At 34.1% G+C, this 13,998-nt stretch overlaps 1 long non-coding RNA gene across 1 annotated transcript; it reads left to right on the plus strand.

The window, feature by feature from the left end:
• The first annotated feature begins 2,676 nt into the window (after nt 1-2,676).
• Nucleotides 2,677-4,903, plus strand: LOC120860575. The gene is made up of 3 exons (XR_005720363.1): nt 2,677-3,166; nt 3,321-3,341; nt 4,690-4,903. It is a non-coding gene; the product is annotated as an uncharacterized LOC120860575 (long non-coding RNA).
• Nucleotides 4,904-13,998: the final 9,095 nt, after the last annotated feature.

The raw sequence follows: 13,998 nt of genomic DNA on the forward strand, positions 1-13,998 counted from the left end.
TATACATCAAAGCTACAACAAATATGAGATGTGATTATTTATATTTAACAGCAACCAAGAAATTTATTAAAGCTAACTAACCAAACAAATAATCACCCATGAGTCTAATAAATCAATAACTTATATAAGGAAAACCATTAACAGTATCATTCTTGAAACTCTTCCTCAAGTCAGGAAGATCATTCCTTTTCCTTTTATTAATTTTTGATCAGTATTATCAGGACATAAGGAAGCTTTCAGCTACGTTGGTACATGTGTGTGTGTCTGCACATGTGTGTATGTATCTGTGTTGGTCTATATCCTGTAACCTTTACCATTGTATGTGAATATTCCACTCAATTTGAATTCTTTTGTGCTTTTGTGGCATGATTTTTACAGTAGTTTTCTGTTTTTATTTTTCACATGACTTTCAGAAAAAATTTGGTAAATATATCTGACAGCATTAATATTCCAAAATACTTTAAATTATCCATTCTCAGCAATTTGAATATTTTCTATTGGCTTCCCATCTGTTGGTTTGCTTACCTTTTTCCTGGATGTCTATTCTAACTTCCCAAATTATTTGTTTAGTAACTTCATGCATATTGAATTCTCTCCACTTTTATTACCCTACAGCTGATTCTTTCCCAATGCTTCCTTTTTCATTTCTTATGTTCCTTCTCTCTAAACATTGTCCCAGTCTATCATTCAGAGTTTTGCTAGTTTCATTATAAATTCTGTGAGATGAAGAAAATGGGACTGATGAAAACATGGTTTACATTCTATATTTATTACTCGGAGCACTTCCATTGACTTGGAAAGTCTGTCATGGTTTCAAAGTTCAAGGGGTCATTGATATGCCACTGATACCTCCCCAAACTCCACGAGGTAAGACAAGACTCCGTATTCACTGAGTGAAGTTTTTCCAACACTTAACCTTTCAAAGACTGTGTAAATTCAGGTGTAATTCATTGGACCAGTGTGGGCTTTAGACTCATTCTTCCAATGCCTTGGACCATTTATTAGAGTCTTCTCTCAAGTTCACAAACCATTTGCTGGGATTATTTTCTCTCACATCATAGTAATTTTACTGTCTTTCTTTTACATTTTATTGGCATAATTTTTAACTTGTCAAACTGCAATAACTTTCAGGGTTTGTATTGTATACTGAGCAAAGTTCATTTGTAACACATTTCTCCATCCTGAAATTTTATGTGAATGACATGAAAGGCTAGAGTCCTAAGATACTCCAAAATGTTTGTTCAAAGAAATACTAATATAACCATTAAAAATTTAATATCCTTCCTTTTGTAGTGTATTTTCTATTATATTTTTGAATACAGTTTGAATGAAAGTAGTGAATGCACTTCTTTTATGCATGAAGTATTCCTCATATAAATACTGCTACTGATGGAGTTTTAGCTAGATGGGTGCTTTTTTTGTGGGCGTCCTCATGACTCCTTAAGTATCTGACTCCTATATGTGTGCATGCTTGCATTATATTCTGGAAAAGAACAGTACAGTGAAAGAAGTTTCAATGGAATGTATATGAACAACATTTATTCCCAGAAGAAGTCCTTTTCTACCTCTTTTTATAGCGTCATTGTTCTATCTTTGTACTTTTGAATCAAGAGGTGGTGCTGGCAGGGGAAGATACAATAAAACATGCCTCTGGGGGGCAAGATGTCCTTAGAAAACTTTGCTCCCAATTCTAAAAGTACTTCTTACTTTGAAACTTGGAGGAAACTATAGAGGCACTCCACATTCCTGTCATCTTCCTATGAGAATGTAGCCAGATATTCGTGGACTTTTTCCCCTACTATACTTATGGAATTACTGAAAGCTTGACATTCTTCTTCTCAATAACATTTTTTCATTTAATTTTTTTACAGAGGAAGTGAAATACAGGGATTACTTTAAAGTATTTTAGCAGGCCTCATGTAACAACTGGTACACATATAGCTTGGGACAATGAATTTTTTCTTGCTTCCTTGTAACTTCTTAAATAACTTTCTTGTGAGTTGTGTAGGCAACCGATTCTGAAAAAACTGCAAAGTAATGCAGTACCCGTGATAGGTATTGTTTATCCCAAAGGAGGTTCTGCCTCCTACTATAGTGTCATTTTCATTATGTCTTTGGCACCAAGGGGTGAATGAAAGTTAAAAACGTTTTCTCTGATTTTTGAGATGGCCATTAATTGTTTTCTGTGAATGGTGCCAGTCCTCAGAAAATGTGAGTCAGACTGTGCCACAGTGTAAAGGATGAAAAATTTTCAAATATTTGCTCTTTTCCTTTCCTGCCCTGGTACCTTCATTTTGACTGTGTTTTAAGATCTTTCCCTTTTGATGATATCAGTAAGTTTGAAGGGAAAAATCCCAGGTCCTATAGATCTAGTCAAAGTTTAAATAAACATCATGTTTGTCAAACATATTCATATTGTCATGTTTTTTCTCACTGTCTAGTCTCTCTGACTGGAATTTGACAGCTTTATTTTTCATTCTGCTTCTGCCATTATAACTCTGAGATTTGTCCTGTGTTTTCAACTGTCATAAAACTCCCTTCAGTCATGAAATTTTAGTTAATCATATACCTCTGAATTATTGGCATTTTCAGTGACTGATGTGAAAGTTTTACAACATGTGTAAACACTACACATGTAGTGAAAACAAGTAAACACTAGTGTTTACACTAGTCATGTGATTTAGAACTCTATTTAAATTGATTATATCATTTCCTTCCTGCCATGTGATTTAATTAAGATAAACTTCATTTAGGCATTAATTGAAATAGAAACACACATAGACTTGGTAATAAATTAATTGGTTAATGAAGATGTTGTGAATAGAGGCACCTGGAAAACTAATTCATTTTCCACTGGGAGCAGTGGCTCAAGATCCTGGATTCAGTGTTTATGGCTGTCATACAACAGAGCTAAAATAAACTCAGAACAGGAGATATAGTTCTAATAACCTTCAAGAAACTTATAAGAGAAGCATAGTGACTAATAAGAGCCAAAATAAAATAAAAAAGTACACAAAACTTTGAAAATGTAACTATTTGAACTAATATATCTAAAAATCTCTCTTCATTTAAAATTGACTGTATTTCCCTTTTTATTCTTTCTTTCTTTATTTTCTTAAAATCGAATGATCTCTGAATAAAACAGAAGAGATTTCAGCCACTATTGGTGAGTTTATTTGGTGTTCACCATGTATACATTTGAATGTGTTTAAATGCATCTAGATAGCATTAACATTACTTTTGGACTCTTCAAAATATTTTATTTTTATTCATGTTTGTTTTCCATGGTATTTACATGAAGCTTTCCATTTTATTTCCAGGTAATCTTCTGAAAAAACTTGGTAAGTTTCCAACAACTCTTCACTCCAGTAATTCTTCCAGTGACTGCTTGACAACTTCCACGTTGTCTTGAATATTCCCTGCCCTTTTCTCAGTACATCATCCACTGGCGCACTTTTCACCTGGCTGTCCATTCTTCTCTATCCAATTTTTGGATGTGATCCTCTTTTTTTATTTCATTCCTTCTATTGTTGTTCCCTATGTTCCATCATTGCTCATAGCATCTTTTTTCCCTTTCCTTCTTATAACATTGGTATTGTCTGTCTCTCTGAGACTTGTCATATTTGTATCATGATTTTCTGAGATGAAGAGATTGAACTAACCAGCAAATGCTTACCATTCTCTATTTGTTTTCTGAGAAATATCAGATCATTTAGAAGCTTTATGAGTATCCAAAATCAAGGGGACTTTATTAAACTATTAATACTTTTCCAGTCTTAAGAGATGAGAAAACTCCCAATTTGATAATGAAGTTTCTCCCTCCATTGTCCTGTTAAACATCTTATAAACTCTATGCAATCCACTAGATAAGTGTGGTAAATAGTTTACTATTTTACTGTTGTTGAATATATTACTCAAATGTTCAAGTTTAAGGTCTATTTTATAATATTTCCCTGTCATTTTCCCATATAGTATTTTTTATTCTTTTCTATTTTTATTCATACAATTATTATTTCTGCAAACTTCAATGCCTTTTCAATAATTAAACAAGGCGGTTATATCTTGAGGAAAATTGATAAATGATATATCTCAATTTTCAGAACTTTTTATGTGAATGAAAAGGAAAACTGTTGTCCTAGGATGTTTCCAAAATTTTTCTTCATAAAGCACTTCAAATTTCAAAGCATAACATATTCCTTTTCTAATGACATTTTCAATTACCTCGTGGTTTACACATGGACTAGAACTTGGGAACATATACTTTTAAGGCATTTAGCAGGCTTCATATGAAGACACCCACAGATCAAATTTCTGACAGAGGAATACTTTCATTATATACTTTTGAATCACATTTACAATACCTATTTCATATATTTGAGCATGTTTGTCATTTGTTATGGGCTTAAATAAAAAGCTGGAAAGCCCAATTCAAGACCAAATATTGATTCAGTTTTTCCCAAAGGAAGTTTTCATGTGGTAATTCCTTTGCAGAAAAGAATGAAGGAACTTAAAAGAGAATTGCTTCTCTTGAGTTACATGGCCTTTGGGACATGAGTTTCTAATTCTTACAGAAGTGGGATCACTTTATTGAATGAATAAATAATGGAAAGAAATTAAATTATTGTCATCTCTTCCTCACATTGTGCCTTCATTTGGTTTGACTGGTTATATCTTCCTTTTATTTTTCAGATAAGGGTGAACAGGATAGAGGCAAGTCTCAATAATATTTCACACTTGGTACCTTGTAATGTTTCATCTCTTTCTTTGACTTTGGTCTTCAAATCTCAGTGATCATCTTCCTCCACTGCAATGTAGATATGAATTTACATCATTTTTCTCTCATTTTATGATTATTTCAACTGAAGGTTTTCCTCTTCATGGGTTATTCAGTGCTCCATTACTTTTGCTTTAATGTGTCCCATCTGTACAATTTATGCAGATATTTGCTCTTTGTAAAGTGTATACAAATATGAACTTAAATATGCAAATATAAACTTTGCAATTTTTAAGTTTCTGATCTGAAAGTTTAGTTCTTTGTGTTTCTTTTCAATGAAAATTGCATTGATTTTTTCATTGTATTTCACAGACAAAATTCAGAAAAACTATTATAAAGTATCTTTGACATCCCTGTACTCCCAAAACACTTTAAAATGCCTGTTTTCCTGATGTTTTAAAAATATTCCACCTTTTCATCAATATGTCATCATTGGTTTGCACTCTACAGTATTTCTACCATTCTAAGGCAATATTTTGCATGTCACCATCTCCCATATCCTTCTCTTTTCCGGTCTTTGAAAGCCTGAATAAAATCTGAAATGATTCATTGATGAAGGTCATCCTTACATTGCCTTAAAATCTGAGAGTAGTACCCAAATTTTCTTTTTTTCCTGAAATTTTTTTATATCCAAAGAGAGTAATTTTCATTCTTACTTTTATTAACACAGTTGTTAATATGGACAACTGCAATTACTTCAGCTATTTGTGAAAAGATTTTATATTGTTAGAAATGTTAAAATATAGTACATATTTCTAATTTGAATATTTTATGTGAATGAAATCATAATCTCTGTTCTGTAATGTTCCATAAGATTTTTTCCATAAAACAGAAAATTATCCATTAAAATTTAATATCCTATTTTTTCCTAAGGACTTTTTTCAGTATACATTTGTTTTCAGAGAAAATTTATGTCTTTGATGCATGCAGCAGAGTTCATGTAGTTATTGCTACAGATAATGTTTTGAACAAATGGGTGATTTTTTTCTCTTTGGTTCCTCATCTCTTCTTAACAAATTCTGTTTGCATGGTTCATATTTACGTTTCTTTGAAAAGGTGATTGAAATAAGATGAGCTTCTTTTTGGAATGAACTAAAATAGCAATTCACCAAAAATAAAGTTATATCATCACTACATAAGAAAATGTTAATAGTGGTTCCTAAGAACAAATCCTGCATTTTTCTAGTAGTTCAGTACACTCGAATTCACTCCTTGTGGATATTTTATGTAAGATGATGATTTATATTTAGTAGCAGCAAAAGACTTTATTAAAGGTAACCAATCAAGTCATAAGAGCTCAAGTAGTGTCCATATAATTCAAGAACATTTTCAAAAGGTAATCACTACTACTGATACACCTGAAATTTTTCCTCAAGTCAACAAGATTATTTCTTTTCCTCATTTAATTTTTGATCAGCATCAAAGAAAGCTGTCAGCTACTTTGGCACATTGTATATGCCTGTGTATGTTTGTGTGTGTGTGTTTGTTTAAATCCTACTACATTTATAATTGTATGTAAATTTTCATTAAATTTAGTGTCCCTTGACCTTTCAGCCTATTAAACTTACCTGTTTTTTCTCTTAATTTTTCAGATGTTCTTTGGGAAAAAATAGGTAAATATCCCTGAAGACATTTTTGTTCCAATAAGATTTAAACAACCACATTTTTGGTTCTTTTATCATTCTCTTTTCTATATGCCATCTTTTGACTCAGGGCTTCCCTGATAGCTCAGATGGTAAACAATCTGCCTGCAATGCAAAAGACCCAGGTTAGATCTCTGGGTAGGGAATATCCCCTGGAGGAGGAAATGGTATCCCACCCCAGTATTCTTGCCTGGAAAATCCCGTGGACAGAGGAGCCTGGTGGGCTGCAGCCCATAGAGTCACAAAAGAGTTGGACATGACTGAACAACTAACACTTTAATTTTCACTTCATCTTTTGGTTCACACTGTGTCTCATCTACTCTTTTCTCCTCGATGTTTTGTTTATGGACTTCTCTCATATTAAATTCTCTCCATCTATTAGCCTAGACCTGCGTAAGTCTTTCTCAGTACATCCTATTTCATTTCCTATGTTCCTTCCCTATAAACACTGTCTTATTCTGTCATCCAGAGCCTTCTCAGTTTCACTATGAATTTTGTGAGATGAAGGGGATGAGACTGAGGGGCACACTGTTTACATTTTGTATTCATTTTCTGGTACACTTTCAATAACTTAGGCTTTCTGTCATGTATTGAAAGCTCAGATGGCCATTAACATACCATGGATACCTCCCAAGCTTTATGAGATAAGACTCCACACTTGCTGAGTGAATTTTCTCCAACTCTTGTCCTTTCAAAGACTGTGTAAATTCAGGTGTCACTCAGATACAGTGTGGACTTTAGGCTCACACATCCAATGCCCTTGATCATTCACTAGTCTTCTCTCAGGTATTTTGCATACCCTTCCCTAGGTTTATTTTCCCTCATACCACAGTAATTTTTCTGTCTTTCTCTTGCATTTTATTGATATAATTATTGATGTGACAAGCAGCAATAATTTTGAAGGGTTTGTAGAAGGACTCTGTATACTGAGCAAGATTGTTAACAACTGCTCCATTTTGAAGTTTTATGTGAATGACATGAGAGGCTAGATTTCTAGGATACTTCTAAATGTTTTTTTAATGAAATGCTAATATAACCATTAAAAGTTTAACATTCTTCCTTTAATAATGATATTTTTCAGCTATATTTTTGGTTATATGTAAGTAGGGAATACATGTCTTTAATGCATGAATCATGCTTCATGGGACTACTGCAACTGATGGAGTTTTAGCTAGATGGGTGCTTTTTTTGTAGGTTTCCTCATGACTTTCTAAGTACCTTAAGTACTCATGTATGTGTGCATGTTTGGATTGTATTCTGACAAAAAGAGAAGGTCCGATGAAATACATATGACTTGTGTCGCTTATATCAGAAGTCTTATTCTATCTCACAGTGTCATTTTCCATCTTTACAACTTTTGCATCAAGTGATGTGTGTGTGTGTGAGAGATATACCATTGCTCCTATTTGACAAGATGTCCTTCAGAAATCTTTGCTTCCAATTTAAAAAATATTGGTAACTTTGAAACTTGGAGTAAACTATAAAACAATTACAAATTTCTGCTCTCCTTGCATTGGACGTAGCCAATTTTTTAAAATGGTATTTATATTTGTTTTATTTTTTGTTTATATCACCCTAATATTCATTTTAAACTTAACATCCTTCTTTTCTAGTGAAAAATTCAAGTGCAATTCTGCTTTCAAAGGAGATGATGATATTTAGGAATATATTTCTTTAATGCATGTATTAGGATTCATTGCTATTGTTATACATTTTTTGAAAAATGAACACTTTTCTCTTTCCTTCCTCATCTCTTTTTAAAAAATTTTTACTGGAGTATAGTTCGTTTACAATATTGTGTTAGTTTCTACTGTACAGCATAGTGAGTCAGCTATATGTATATACATATACTCACTTCTGATTTCCTTCCTATTTAGGTCACCACAGAGTATTGAGTAGAGTTCCTTCTGCTATAGAGTAGGTTTCCATTAAACTAATGGGAGCTTAGTTTATATATAAAATTATGGCAGAAATAAAGAACAAGGCAAGGCTATATATAATCAATACATGACACAGATTTTAAGTGCTGTTAAGATTTACTGAAGTAAATATTGCCTTTAAGAATAGAGATTTTCCAAATTTTCTAACACTCATTTTATTCATTTTAGTCAATGGCCAAAAGGAAGTTTCAGACCTGAGGATGGTAACCTATAGTCATTTGAAGGGCTGTTAGACGATAAGAAGATTTCTTAATTAACCACATAATAATAGTTTAAAAAGTCAATAATTTATTTAAATATGTAATGACCTATTTGATAATGAACATTTTTTTCCTGCTCTTTACTTAACAAGATATATTTTAATTTCCTTATGATAATATATAACATTTAAAAATAATGTTGAATAGATTCAATTTTTAGGTATTGATAAATGGATTTCCCATGTGGTGCTAGTGGTAAAGAGCCTACCTGCCAATGCAATAGGCTTTTTATTTTACTTTATTTTGCATTTCCTTGTCATCATCATATTATTTTTTAATTAATTTACTGATTTTAATTGGAGACTAATTACAATATTTTGGTTTTTGCCATACACCAACATGAATCAGCCACAGGTATACTTTTTTTGATTATTGCTATACATTTTTTAAAAAAATGAACACTTTTTCTCTTTGCTTCCTCATCTCTTTTTAAGCTGTTCTTTGTGTATAATTGTGTGTTTGCAGTTTATTCTGAAAAATCTAGAAAGTCTAATACAGGACCAGTGATGGACATTGTTCATCCAAGAAGTCCTTTCTACCTGCTTCTCCAGGGTAATTTCCTGTCTAATTCCTTTGACACCAAGGGATGAATGAAAGTAAAACAATCTTTTCACTATTTCTGGAAAGGTCTTCAGACCTCATAGAAAATGAGGTCAGGTTGAACGAAAGAGTAAAGTATGGGAGATTTTCAACTTTTTCTTTATTTCTTCCTCACATTGGATCATTATTTTGAATGTATTTTGAGTTCTTTTTCTTTTTTATGTGAAGAGAAAAATGTCAGGTTCCCAACGTCAAGGCAACTTCCTTGCCTACCTAGTCATTGATTCATTCTTTTCTGATATCTTTGTCTTCAAGTCTCTATGCATACTTTAATGTTGCTTTGTCTCGGTATTTTGTCTTTGCAACTGAAATTCACCATTTTTATTTCACATTCAATTTCTCCCATTATGATTTCTTTTGTTTGTCATTTTGTTTCAACTGGCATAAACAGTCCCTTCCTGCCATGTAAATTTATTAATCATACATTTCTAAAGTATTGGCATTCTCAGAGACTATTTTGAAAGTTTGTCCCACATGTGTACAGGTCATTTGATTTCAATTTCCATATGTTGTGTCTAGAGTATCATTTCTTTCATGTGATTTATTAAAGTGAACTTCATTTAGGCATGAATTTAAATAGAAATCTACATTTTAAGAAGCTATAGTTTACTCACTTGCTGTAAACGTTGTGAAAAGAAGCACTCAGGAAACTAACATGATATTTTTCTTTTTTTATTTTATTTTATTTTTTATTTTACTTTACAATTCTGTATTGGATTAGCAGTGGTTCAGACTCCTTTAATACAGTGAATGTGGCTATTGTGTACAAGCACTACCAAAATAATAAGCACTGACTCTATATTTAGTACCAGTCAAGGAACTTATAAAGGCTAACCCTCAAAAAATTGAAATTTAAACAGTTTTCATCAAGATAATATTATAAGATAATAACTGGAAGAAATAATGATGTTTTCCAATACAAAAAGTTCACTCATTTTTTTCCTTTTCACTTTTTAAAGAAATTTTTCTCAAAAAATTGCATAAAAGCATGATGTAAGAAACATGTTTTTTTTTTAATTTATTGATTTTAATTGAAGGCTAATTACTTTACACTATTGTAGTGGTTTTGCCATACATTGACATGAATCAGCCATGGGTGTACATGTGTTCCCCATCCTGAACCCCCCTCTCACCACCCCACCCCAGCCCCCATCCCTCTGGGTCATCCCAGTGCACCAGCCCTGAGCACCCTATCTCATGCATTGAACCTGGACTGGCAATCTGAGAAACATGTTTTAAAAGTAACCATTATTACTACTGTTCTTGACAATTTTCCTAAGTAGATTCATCCAGTTTCTTCTTTTGTAATCCTAACCAATATTCTCCTGAAAAAGGTAGCTTTCAGCTGTTGTTTGTATATGTGTGTGTGCTTGCATGTGTGTGTGTGTTTTCTGTGGATTGGCCTGCATCCTGGTACATTGAACATTGCATATGAATTTTCATCAAATGTGTATGTTCTTTCTTTTCTGTTCTCCAGCACTGTTTGGATCTTCTCACTATGTTTTTGACCAGTTTTTAAAAAACTTTGGTAAATTTCTCTGACAACTTTTATACCCCCAATAAGACTCTAAATGACTGCTTCCTCGGAGTCTTTCACATTCCCTTTCTTTTTACCTATACACCATCTTTTGGCATGCCCTACCCATGTGTCTGTTATTTTCTCTTATTTTGTTTCATAAACATCATCCTTGATAAGTTCTCTCGATTTCTGTTTTCCTACCCCTCTGTCCTCATTCTTTTCCATCCCTTAATTTTTTCAGAATACATGTTCCTTTCCTATAAACATTGCCTTCTTCTATTCTGTAGAGTCTCACAACAGTTTCAATGTGAATTTTTTGAAATGAAAGGGAAGAGACTAATGCATACATGATCACACTCTGTATATATTTTCTGAAAATTGCCCATTGTTAGTGCATGCGCCATATAGTCAAAGTTCAAAGGCCATTACTATGCAGTTGCTATCTGCCCAAACCTTAGGAGATGAGCTAAGACTCCATTCTTTCCAGAGAACTTTGTGGTCTATAGTCCTTATCAGTTAACTTTAGTTCAGTCACTCAGTCATGTCTGACTCTTTGCGATCCCATGGACTGCAGGACACCAGGCCTCCCTGTCCATCACCAACTCTCGGAGTTTACTCAAACTCATGTCCATTGAGTCAGTGATGCCATCCAACCATCTCATCCTCTGTTGTCCCCTTCTCCTGCCTTCAATCTTTCCCAACATCAGGGTCTTTCCCAGTGAGTCAGTTCTTCGCATCAGGTGGCGAAAGGATTGGAGTTTCAGCTTCACATCAGTGCTTCCAATGAATATTCAGAATGGATTTCCTTTAGGAAGGACTGGTTGGATCTCTTTGCAGTACAACAGACTCTCAAGAGTCTTCTCCAACACCACAGTTCAAAAGCATCAATTCTCTGGCGCTCAGCTTTCCTTATAGTCCAACTCTCACACCCATACATGACTGCTAGTAAAACCATAGCTTTGACTAGATGGACCTTTGTCAGCAAAGTAATGTCTCTGCCTTTTAAAATGCAGAGACATAGCTTTTCTTCCAAGGAACAAGCATCTTTTAATGTCATGGCTGAAGTCCCCATCTGCAGTGATTTTTGAACCCAAGAAAATAAAGTCTCTCACTGTTTCCAGTGATGGGACCAGATGCCATGATCTTCGTTTTCTGAATGTTGAGTTTTAAGCCAACTTTTTCACTCTCCTCTTTCACTTTCATCAAGGGGCTCTTTAGTTCTTCTTTGCTTTCTGCCATAAGGATGGTGTCATCTACATATCTGAGGTTATTGATATTTCTCCCGGCAGTCTTGAGTCCAGCTTGTTCTTCATCCAGCCCGGCATTTCGCATGATGTACTCTGCATAGAAGTTAAATAAGCAGGGTGCCAATATACAGCCTTGACATATTCCTTTCCTGATTTGGTCTGTTGTTCCATGTCCAGTTCTAACTGTTGTTTCTTGACCTGTATAAAGATTTCTCAGGAGGCAGGTCAGGTGGTCTGGTATTGCCATATCTTGAAGAATTTTCCACAGTTTTTTTGTGATCCACACAGTCAAAGGCTTTGGCATAGTTAATAAGGCAAAAGTAGATGCTTTTCTGAAACTCTCTTGCTTTTTTGATGATGCAACAGATGTTGGCAATTTGATCTCTGGTTCCTCTGCCTTTTCTAAATCCAGCTTAAACATCTGGAAGTTCATGGTTTACATACTGTTGAAGCCTGGTTTGGAGAATTTTGAGCATTAAGGACTATGAAAACTCAGATATCCTTCATAGTTCCACTGTAGCATTCAGACTCCCTCTTCCACTGCCATTAAGCATATCACCCAAGTGCCCTAAATAATAAACATTTAATGGTATTCCCTCGGTTTATCTTCTTTTTTACTGTAGTAATGGTTTCATTTTTTCCTGCATTTTTATTCTGACATAATTATTAATTTAGCAAACTGCCTTTATTTTCAGATTTTGGTAGAAGGACTTTTAAAAGGAAATACACAACAAATTTCTGTGTTGAAATGTTATATGGATGATGTGAAAAGCTATAATCCTATACACTCCTAAAAGTTTTCTTCATAATACAATAGTATAAACATCAAAAGTTTAACATCCTTGATTTCCTAATGATGGTTTTCAATCATATTGTGTTTACAATTTAATGAACTTAGAAGCACACGTCTTCTACTGAGCAGCCTTCATAAGATTACAGTTACAGATACCATGTTAAGCTGATGGGTACTTTTACTGTAGGCTTCTTTGAGTGCGTGTGTGCTAAGTTCCTTCAGTCATATCCAACTCTTTGCAACCTTAAGGACTGTAGCCTTCCAGACTCCTCTGTCTGTGGGATTCTCCAGGCAAGAATATTGGAGTGGGTTGCCATGCCCTCCTCCAGGGGATCTTCCCAACCCAGGGATCGTAACCACATCTCTTATGTCTCATGCATTGGCAGGTGGGTTCTTTCCCACTAGCGCCACCTGAGAAGCCTGTAGACGTCTTTGTGCTCAGTTGCTGAGTCATTTCCAACTCTTTGCAACCCCACAGACTGTGGCGTGCCAGTCTCCATTAACCATGGACTTTTTTTATGACTTCCTACATATGTGTCATTGTTTCCACTCCATCCTGAAAAAAAGAAGAAAGTTCACTAAAAGATGCAGATTGATATTGTTTGCCCTAGCCCTCCTATTCTACCTCCTCTCCTTGAGTCATTATCTGTCTTTGCTACATTTGCTCTAGGAGTTGGATATGGGGGTGGTGGGATGTAATACAACAATGCCCCTGACTGCAGGATGTCCTATGGAGCATCACCTTTCCAGTTCCCACAAGAGTGGTTCATTTGACCTATGGAGTAAACTATAGAAAGGTTTAAAATTTCTGCCCCCCCCTTTTTTTGGCATTGGGTCTGCATTTTGATGAAATATTTTTTTTTCCCTCTTCTTTTTTCTTCAGAGAAGATGAAACAAGAAAAAGGCAAGTGAAAAAAAAGTTTTTACATGTTCTTAACTGTTGTTTCATCTAATATTTGCACCTTAAAAAATGTCCTGTTTTTTTCTGTAACCTAACTTCTATCTTTTCCTATTCTTTCCTTCTTTTACTTTAGCACACACTTTACCTGTAAAGATCAGCCTCTTTTGAATTGCTTTTTTTTCTTCTTTCCTTTTGCTTGGATAAGACTGCACAGGCAAAAGGCAAGTCAAAATTTATTTGCCTATTCTTATTTGTTGTTTAATCTGTAACTTGCACTTTAAGAAAAAAAAAAGTTGTCATTGTTTTGTTACCTAAATTCCA

The sequence above is a fragment of the Oryx dammah genome, unplaced genomic scaffold, assembly GCF_014754425.2.
Source record: "Oryx dammah isolate SB20612 unplaced genomic scaffold, SCBI_Odam_1.1 HiC_scaffold_11103, whole genome shotgun sequence".
NCBI lineage: Eukaryota > Metazoa > Chordata > Mammalia > Artiodactyla > Bovidae > Oryx > Oryx dammah.